General features: G+C 45.3%; 1 long non-coding RNA gene across 2 annotated transcripts; it reads left to right on the top strand.

The window, feature by feature from the left end:
• The first annotated feature begins 233 nt into the window (after positions 1 to 233).
• On the top strand, positions 234 to 6,848 carry LOC118256139 (uncharacterized). Of its 2 annotated transcripts, none has more exons than XR_004781151.2 (3): positions 234 to 769; positions 1,799 to 3,814; positions 5,047 to 6,848. It is a non-coding gene; the product is annotated as an uncharacterized LOC118256139 (long non-coding RNA). The 2 variants fall into 2 exon arrangements; XR_004781150.2 differs by having other exon boundaries at positions 238 to 769; positions 3,489 to 3,814.
• Positions 6,849 to 8,818: the final 1,970 nt, after the last annotated feature.

Below are 8,818 nucleotides of genomic sequence, written 5' to 3'. Positions count from 1 at the left end.
TCCGGGACCACCTGGTCCAGCCGCCCCTCCACCAGTGTCATCCGCTGAGCCACGTCCCTAAGCACCGCGTCCGCTCTCCTTGACCACCCCCAGGGACTTAAAGACGAATCGCTCAGCCGCACTGAGCAAGGCGTTGCTGCGCAGCCCTGCGCGTACCGGCCGAACGCGCAAAAGGGACGCGGCAATGCTTGCTTAAGCAAAAAGACTTCCCCGTTTTTACAAACATTATTTGAGCATCTCTCTTGTCTACCTACGGAACTCATCTGGATAAAGCTGGTTCTGTGGTTACCAGCTCGGCACAACGTGACATTGTGAGCCAAAGGTGTGCGTACCGAGGAAGGCACGCAGCCTCCATCCCCACCGCCCTCAAGAGCCCACCACCACCAAACCCTGCTCATGCGCAGAGGCCGGACCGCAGGGCGGTGCAAACCCCGGAACTATTTGTAATATGCCCTTCCTCCCGTTCTTTTATGTCTATATGTTTATCCCTAACGGTGCTGAGCGCGCAAGCTAGGTGGAGCTAGCCCCATGGCGCCCGGCGTGTGTGCGTAGCGCTGGATAAACATTCCTGGTTTATAACCGTCCCGAGGCTATAGGGGCTGATTTCCCCAACTCGATTGGCACCCCAGCTGGGACCTTCCTTACAGGTCCATCGGGGTCGGTTAGGGTAGGGACCCTCCTTGGCGAGCCCCGGGGATTTCCCGGCGGAGGCCCCGTCCCTGAGCGACCACCGTGGGCTAAGGCAAGGAGAAGGCTGGTAGTGGCCCAGGTACGTATATGGGAAGGGAGACCCGTAAGTCCTAAAGGAGACGTCCTATGCAAGGTAGCAGTGTTTAGTGCTTACTCCTAAGGACTGGGGTTTGACTCCCCGGGAAGTTGTGGTAAAAGGTTTATGTGGCTACTTGGGAGCTCCTGGCCATAGTGACCAGAATGGGTTGTGTGCAAGCCATACTCCTTGCCATCTGTTGTAAGAAGTCGGTGCTGTGTATATTGTGCTAATTCTGAATATTTGTGACTACTGACTATGTTGTGTGACTGAGAGGCAGCACAGCTGCGAAGCCAGTGTGGAGGCCTCAATCTGCAGTCCCACATACTCTGCGAGGAGGCCGGCCGGAGATGGATGAAGAGAAAGTTAATTCTATGTTATTTTCATTACTGTTGTTACTTGGTATTATTGTTATAATTTTTGGAAAATTGTATAAGTCCTCACTCGTCAAAACTTATTCCAGACTGACACAGACAGGTGAAGGCCAAGGTCTCCCGCTGAGACTCATGGTGACTGTCACCGTGACATTTGCGGTAAAACTTGGCCACTTCAAGAGGGACCACGTGAAGTAAAGTGGGAGCTAAGTCCAGTAAGGAGATTCCCGCAAGATCTCCCTTGCGGTGCATTTTGTCACATTGGCAGGAAATAGTGGGGGAACCAGGGGGAACAGTAAACAAGAAAAGTCTGGTTAAGTAATCGGTGGCCCCCGTACAAATTAGAGGACAGGGAAAAGTGGCCACCGACAGGGGGAACAGCTAAGGTGACAACAGCATATTACAGCTGATGTTATTTTTGAGGTGGGAAGTATCGTATGCTGACATGTTTTTCACTCTCCAAAACCATCCTGAATGGCAACAGGAATGTGGGACAGGAGTGCCCCAAGATCCCATGGTCCTAGCCCTAGAGAAGGAAAATAAGGGAGGGCTCAGATGTTGTTGTTCAGGTTGCAGTATAGGACAACGCTGCACTAATCAGAAAAAGATGAGGAGTTGACTTTGAGGAGTTTACTGATTTTTACGCCCCCTCCCTAAGCCAGAGAACCAGGAGATGAGCCTGAAAGGGAGGGATGCTCCCCAACACCTCCTGGCAGTCCCGGCAGTCCCACGGCACCAAGAACCAGAAAACAACAAGGGGTAATTCAAGCTCTGCTAAGGGAAGCGGTAGGACCGGAAGGGGGACCGGTTCTTATCAAAGTACCGTTTTCCTCTTTTGACTTAGAAACTTAGAAGGGGGTGGCGAAAGGGTATCGTAATGACCCTCTGGGAGTGGCCTGCCATGTCCAATTTCTAATCAAACAGCACGAGCCCGACTGGGGTGACATACAATTACTATTGGACCATATGACCGAAACAGAAAAACAGTTAATTCTTAAAACGTCTCTGGATTTGGCCCAAGATAAGATGGGAGGGGATGATGTTAAGGAACATTTTCCCTTACAGGACACCCATTGGGATCCAAACAGAATGGCTGAGCGAGGGACGTTAGATGATTATAGGGATTGGGTTGCGAAAGCAATGGAGAGGGCGATTCCAAAAGCTATAAACTGGTCAACCCTGTATGCTGTACGGCAGGGACATAAGGAATCACCATCAGAATTCCTGGATAAATTGCGGGATACTATGAGGAGACATACTCCTCTAGACCCCAGATCCAAAGTGGGAATACAGCAGTTGGTTTCATTATTCATAGGTCAGTCAGCAACAGATATCCTGTTACACTGTTACATCCCTAACCCCCCTTGATGATGATTTTGTTACTGTAAAAGGAGCAGCTAGCCAGAGTGAAAAGGCATATTTCCTTAAACCCCTAAAATATACATCGGGAAAACAAGTGAGAATACACAAATTCTTGTACATGCTGAACTCTCCAAAACCTCTGCTGAGATGGGACTTGCTAGAGCAATTGGGGGCAGAAATAAAATTTGAATCAGGAAAAAATGAGTTTAAGGTAAACGATGACCAATTAATAGAGATATTAAGTTTAGCTCTTGTCAGCGTCCCAGCTCAGACAGGGGTACCAAAGGGGATTAAAAACCAGGTTTATCCAAGGGTGTGGGCTACTGAAACGCCCAGACAAGCCAAAACCACCACCCCCTATAGTAATTAGGTTAAAGTCAGGGGTTCAACCTGTAAGGATAAAGCACTATCCCTTAAGGATTGAAGACAGAAAGGGAATTCAACCGAGAATTGATCGATTTATCAAAACTGGGCTGCTAAAAGAATGTGAATCAGAATATAATACTCCTATCCTGCCTGTAAAGAAACCAGATGGGAACTATCGGATTGTACAAGATTTGAGGGATGTAAATAAAATAGCTGAAGATTTGCACCCATTGGTGAGAAATCCGTACACTTTGCTCTTAAAATTAATTGATGAATTGGCTTGGTTTACCGTGTTGGATCTAAAGGATGCCTTCTTCTGCCTATCCCTTGCCTCAGACAGTCAGCCTATTTTTGCATTTGAATGGGAAAACTCTGATTCAGGAAGAAAAACACAACTAACATGGACTGTACTCTCCCAGGGGTTTAAAAATAGTCCCACTCTTCTTGGGAATCAGCTTGCAAAAGATCTTGAACAATGGGAGCACCCACCCAGGAAAGGGGTGCTACTACAATATGTAGACGACTTACTGATAGCCACTAGTGAAAAGGAACAATGAGAAAATTGGACAGTTAGTTTGTTGAACTTCCTCAGTCTTAATGGATATCGAGTCTCTCCACAGAAAGCCCAGATTGCCTTGCAACCGGTGACCTATTTGGGATATGAAATCACTGCTGGGCCGTGAACCCTGGGAACGGCAAGGAAAGGAGCCATTTGCCAGACTCCTGAGCCATGAACAGTTAAGGAGCTCCACACGTTCTTGGTGGAAATTTTGGAGAACCAGTATCATATGGCTGCTTGGAAATGATGGAGGCTGTGTATTTGAGCCATCTAGACCTGAAAGAAGAACTGTTGGAGGATGCTGAGGACACCTGGTACACTGATGGTAGCAGCTTCGTGCAACAGGGCACACGTAGAGCAGGATATGCGGTAACAACTACTGACCAGGTAATCGAGTCAGGAAGCCTTGGCTCCAACACCTCAGCACAAAAGGCAGAAATAATAGCCTTAACCCAAGCTTTGGAACTAGCAAAAGGAAAGAAAATTAACATATGGACAGACTCAAAATATGCTTTTGGAGTAGTGCATGCCCACGGGGCTACATGGAAAGAAAGAGGAAGTTGGCACTGCTCTGGCAGACAAAGAGGCCAAAAGGGTGGCGGAGGAAGGGGAGGCAGACATACAGTCTCTGATCCCAGACGGTAAAATCCAAACAGAATGCGAGCCTAAATATTCTAAGGAGGATCTGAAATTGATAGAGTATTTAGAAGGGAAGGTAGAAAAAGGGAAATGGGCCACCACACAGAATAAAACTGTGGTTCCCTTAGCTCTTCTGTGGTCAGTAGTAATGTCTGAACATAGAAAGACCCATTGGGTTGCAGAAGTCTTGTATAAATACCTAAACCAACGGATAGTTGCACGGAATTTGTACACCACTGTTAGACAAGTAATGCAACAGTGCGAGATCTGCTTACAAAATAACCCTAAGACAGGTGTTAGGGCTCCGTTAGGCCAGATAGGGAGAGGAAATTACTCTGGGCAGCAATGGCAGATTGATTTTTCAGAACTGCCAAGAAAAGGAGGGTTTTGGTATCTGTTGGTTTTGACAGACACCTTTTCAGGCTGGCCAGAAGCATTCCCTTGCAGAACAAGTAAAGCCAAGGAAGTAACTAAAATATTACTGCAGGAGATTGTACCACGGTTTGTAGTCCCAGCAGTAATATCATCGGATAGAGGAGCCCACTTTATCGCCAAGATAGTGCAACAGATAACAAGATTGCTGGGGATAGATAGGCAATTACATACACCATATTGACCTCAATCAAGTGGTCAGGTGGAAAAGATGAACCATTTAATCAAGCTCCAAGTTGTTAAGTTAGGACAAGAGGCTGGGATGCCTTGACCACAGGCCCTGCTATTGGTGCTTTTAAGAATCTGCACAAAACCTAGAGCAAAAGAAGGGGTAAGTCCATTTGAAGTTTTATACGGGAGACCATATCCGGTGCAGAAGGGGGTTTCTAGTCAAGTGGGATGTGAAGTATTAACAGGGTACTTGATAAGTTTACAGAAACAACTATGAGAAGCTGAGAAGCTGGTCCTAGGGAGTAGGGCAAGGGGGCTAGATGGTCCTATACATAACATATTGCCTGCAGATTATGTGTATGTTAAATCCCTCTCAGATTCACCATTGGAACCTAAGTGGGAGGGCCCGTTCCAAGTGCTGCTGACTTCTCACACTGCTATCAAGATAAAAGAACAAGCTCCCTGGATTCATCACACCCGGGTTAAGAAGGCACAGAAGCCACCCTGGACAATTAAGCAAACAGGACCGCTCTGACTATCGCTCAAGAAACAGAATGATTAATGTTTTATTTGTAGTATGGGGCTTAGGGGTTGCCAGGGCATGGGAGGGAAATTTACATTTTAACAACACAGAGGGAATGGTGAATGCCTTAAATCTATCCTCTTGCTGGACATGCACAGCCCTTCCCAGAGGGAATATGGAATCTCCCTTTTTCGGAGTTCCAGTGTCCTATGCAAATTGGAGTTGGCCATATGACAATCTAAAAAATTCTACTCTGCCTACTGGGGAAAGCCTGCTCTGGAGGGTGGGGGAATCCTGCCCTCCAGGACAGCAACTAAGCAAACTTCCAAATGGGGAGACCCTTTGTTGGGCCTTCTCATCCCCCTTACCAGCTAGAGGAACCCCGGTGCCATCTTACACTTGCGGAAACAATAGCATTCATTCTCTTAAATTTGAGTTACAGGAACTGGGGAAAACAATATTTATACAAAGGAAGAATGACACTGCCCCAAGAGTGGGACACTTCAAATTAAGTGCTCTTAATGGAGCAACCATATGCAGCAAGGATACCCAGTCAAACTCTTCAGGATGTCCGGCACCAATCATGGCAGGACTACTACTCAATTACTCCTATAGTTGTGTACCGGATGGATTATGGTGGTTATGTGGGGATGGCCATGCCAGAAAATCCTTGCCAGACCACTGGGATGGGACCTGTACCTTGGGGTATGTTATTCCTCAGAGCATAGTGTTTAATCAGACAAGGCCACCAGCAGGATTATTAAGGACATTGTGGAAAAGGACTAAACGACGCCTTCCAACCCACTAGTCGATAGGCCAACGGGTTATCACAGCTTTGTGCGTTGGCTCATTCTGTCTTCGGGAGTGAGTGTATTAGAAAAGGCATTAGTAAATATTTCTGCCACATTGGAGAAAAAAGACAATTTTACCATAGACGCACTGAGAGCATTACAGGTTGAAGTGAGCTCTCTAAAAGTACTGTAGTACTGCAAAATCAAATGGCATTAGACTTGCTGATGGCCAAAGAAGGCAGAGTGTGCACTGTAATCAAAGTTGCTGCTCATACATAAAACAAGACAAAAGAATCGAGACAGATCTTGAGAAAGTTTGGGAACAATCAAAACACTTCCATCTAGCATCGATGGATGATACCATGTGGGGTTTTACAGAAATTTGGGATAAGCTTATCAGGTAGTTGCCTAATTTTAGGATCAAGCAGCTTTCCCTCGCTTGCATTGCTATCTTATTTCTTGGGATTTTTATATTCTGTATTTTATGCTGTTTCCTTTTCCTATGTCATCAAACCGGGTGTAGCTACAAGGAATGGAAGAAGCACAGGCTGAGGCAAAGGATAGAAGAAGGGAAGTATTTTCTAGATAGAAACGGGATAATCTGTCAAGGAGCTGCTAGATTAAAAAGAAAAGGGGGAATTGAGAGAAAGACAGACTGATTGATGTCCTTGTAGTGAGGGGCCCAGAACTGAACACAGCACTCGAGGTGCAGCCTCACCAGAGCAGAGCACAGGGGAACCATCACCTCCCTGCTCCTGCTGGCCGCACTACTCCTGATGCAAGCCAGGATGCCACTGGCCTAAGAAGCCTCCCACGTGGGGAGGGCACGGGGGTGTGCTTTATTAGTAAATAAAGATGGGAGCTCAAAAATGTTGTGCTGTCTTTTCCTGAGAGGGGCTGGAAGTGCTCACACAACTTTAGGATGTTGTTCCACTTGTTTGCTGGGGCCTGGACCCCAAAAGCTTCTGCTCATCATGAGGAAGGTTTTGTGCCAGGGCTGCCACTGCATGCCCCGCTGCCAGCAGTGGACCTGGCTAGGACTTGCTTGCTGCTCACAACGGAAAAGTTTTACATCAAAAACTCAGAGCAGGCATCCATTTCCTCCTTCTGTGATAGAATGCCACACAGTTACATCAGTTACTCAGATCTAAGATGGCTCTAAGAGCTGTGGTCCAGAAGGAGGATTTGGCTATCGGTTCCTTCTTGAAAGCTGAAGTTTCCCCATCAATGTGCCTGGAGCTGCACCAGCAGAACTGTTCGCTGAAGCAACCCTTGGCAAAACGATCTGAGACTAGATCAGCTTCCTGGACAAGAGCTGTGCTCGCTGTTACTGTGTGGCAACAGGAACTACCACCTCCTCATCCTCTGCTCTCCACACATACCAAAAAAACCCTTTTACCACCTTAGCTTAGTCCTGGTCACAAGAAACTTCTGCAGGGGAGGATTTTTTTTTTTTTTTTTTTTTTTTTTTACAGCCCTACTAAAGGAAGATTGCAGATATAGACCTGCCCTCAGTTCCTGCTCGCTAGGGCCAGGCAGAGCTTCGTTCCACATGCTGACCACCTCTTTGTGCACTATAATGAAGCCCAGTTGCCTTGCTAAGGGTTCTGCGATCTGCTTTGAGCACCTGGTATTTTGTTAGGTCTCATTCTAAAACATGTCATAGAAGGATATGTATCTCTCTATATGTATTTACACACACACACACACACATATATATACACACTATATATATATATATATATATATGTAAAATGAAGCTAAAGTTCTCCTGCGGATACAATTGCCCATTTATCATGTTTCATTTCTCAAATGTCTGCATCTGAAAAAATTACTCAAGCCTTTTTAATGCTTACTTCTTGCTCTTTAGAGGAAGTTACAAATGTATAAACAAAGCTGCATACTTCGTGTCTTCCTGTAAATTGTATGTAATTGTGGAAAGTCCACTGGGGTGTTCTGGGGAAATTTTGATGTGGCTTCGTAGCTTTCCGTTGCGCTATAACTTGCAACTGAAATCTTAAACACAGACATTTACATATATATTAGGAAATACAAAAATTTAGCTGCTACCTGGAAGCGAATTGTGCCCTTTCAGAAATACACACACTGATTGTAAGATACAGGCTTTAATTTCCTGCCTGTACCAGACCATACAGTGTGGAATGTTTTGTGTAAAGTGATCTATGCAGTGTCTCACTGGCATCTCTGGAAGGGTTGGGAAAAACAGATCTGCAATGAGATTTTCAGTACCTTAATCCTGAGATATTTTTTTTTTCCAGGGCTTGCACTCTTGACTATGTTTCCTACATACCTTTTAACTTTAACAGAAATGATCTACTGTCTCTGGGATGTGTCAGTAATAAACATACACATACCACCTCGAACATCAAAAAAAGGAAAGTCTACAGACTGACAGATGCCCAATTCCTGCTGTCTTGTAACAGGCAGAAAACACCCAGACCCAGTCTTGTGCTGAGGAAATGAACATTTATAATTCTCTATTTCCAGCACTGCAGACTCAGTGATTGATTTCCTAGTTTTTGTCTCTGACTTCAAAGAAAAAAAAAAATTCTGCATAGGTTTCTGAGGAGCAAGTTCTGAATATATATGCATAGGAATATCATGGGTGACCACTTTAAGCTATTTTATGTAGCAAACCCTCTTAATTTGTTTTCCCGTGTAAAAAATGGGAATAAGTAAAGGGCTCTGTGATAATTAATAAACTGAGAGCTGTTCAATTAAAAACAAGATCAACAAATCTGAAAGCTTGGTTTAAGAATTGCTTCACAAGAACACAAAATACTTTGTCTAAACATCATCAACTGTGACAGGATA

This window comes from Cygnus atratus, chromosome 14 (assembly GCF_013377495.2).
Source record: "Cygnus atratus isolate AKBS03 ecotype Queensland, Australia chromosome 14, CAtr_DNAZoo_HiC_assembly, whole genome shotgun sequence".
NCBI lineage: Eukaryota > Metazoa > Chordata > Aves > Anseriformes > Anatidae > Cygnus > Cygnus atratus.
Note: the sequence above shows the minus strand (reverse complement) of the source record. Positions and strands in the feature narration are given on the sequence as shown.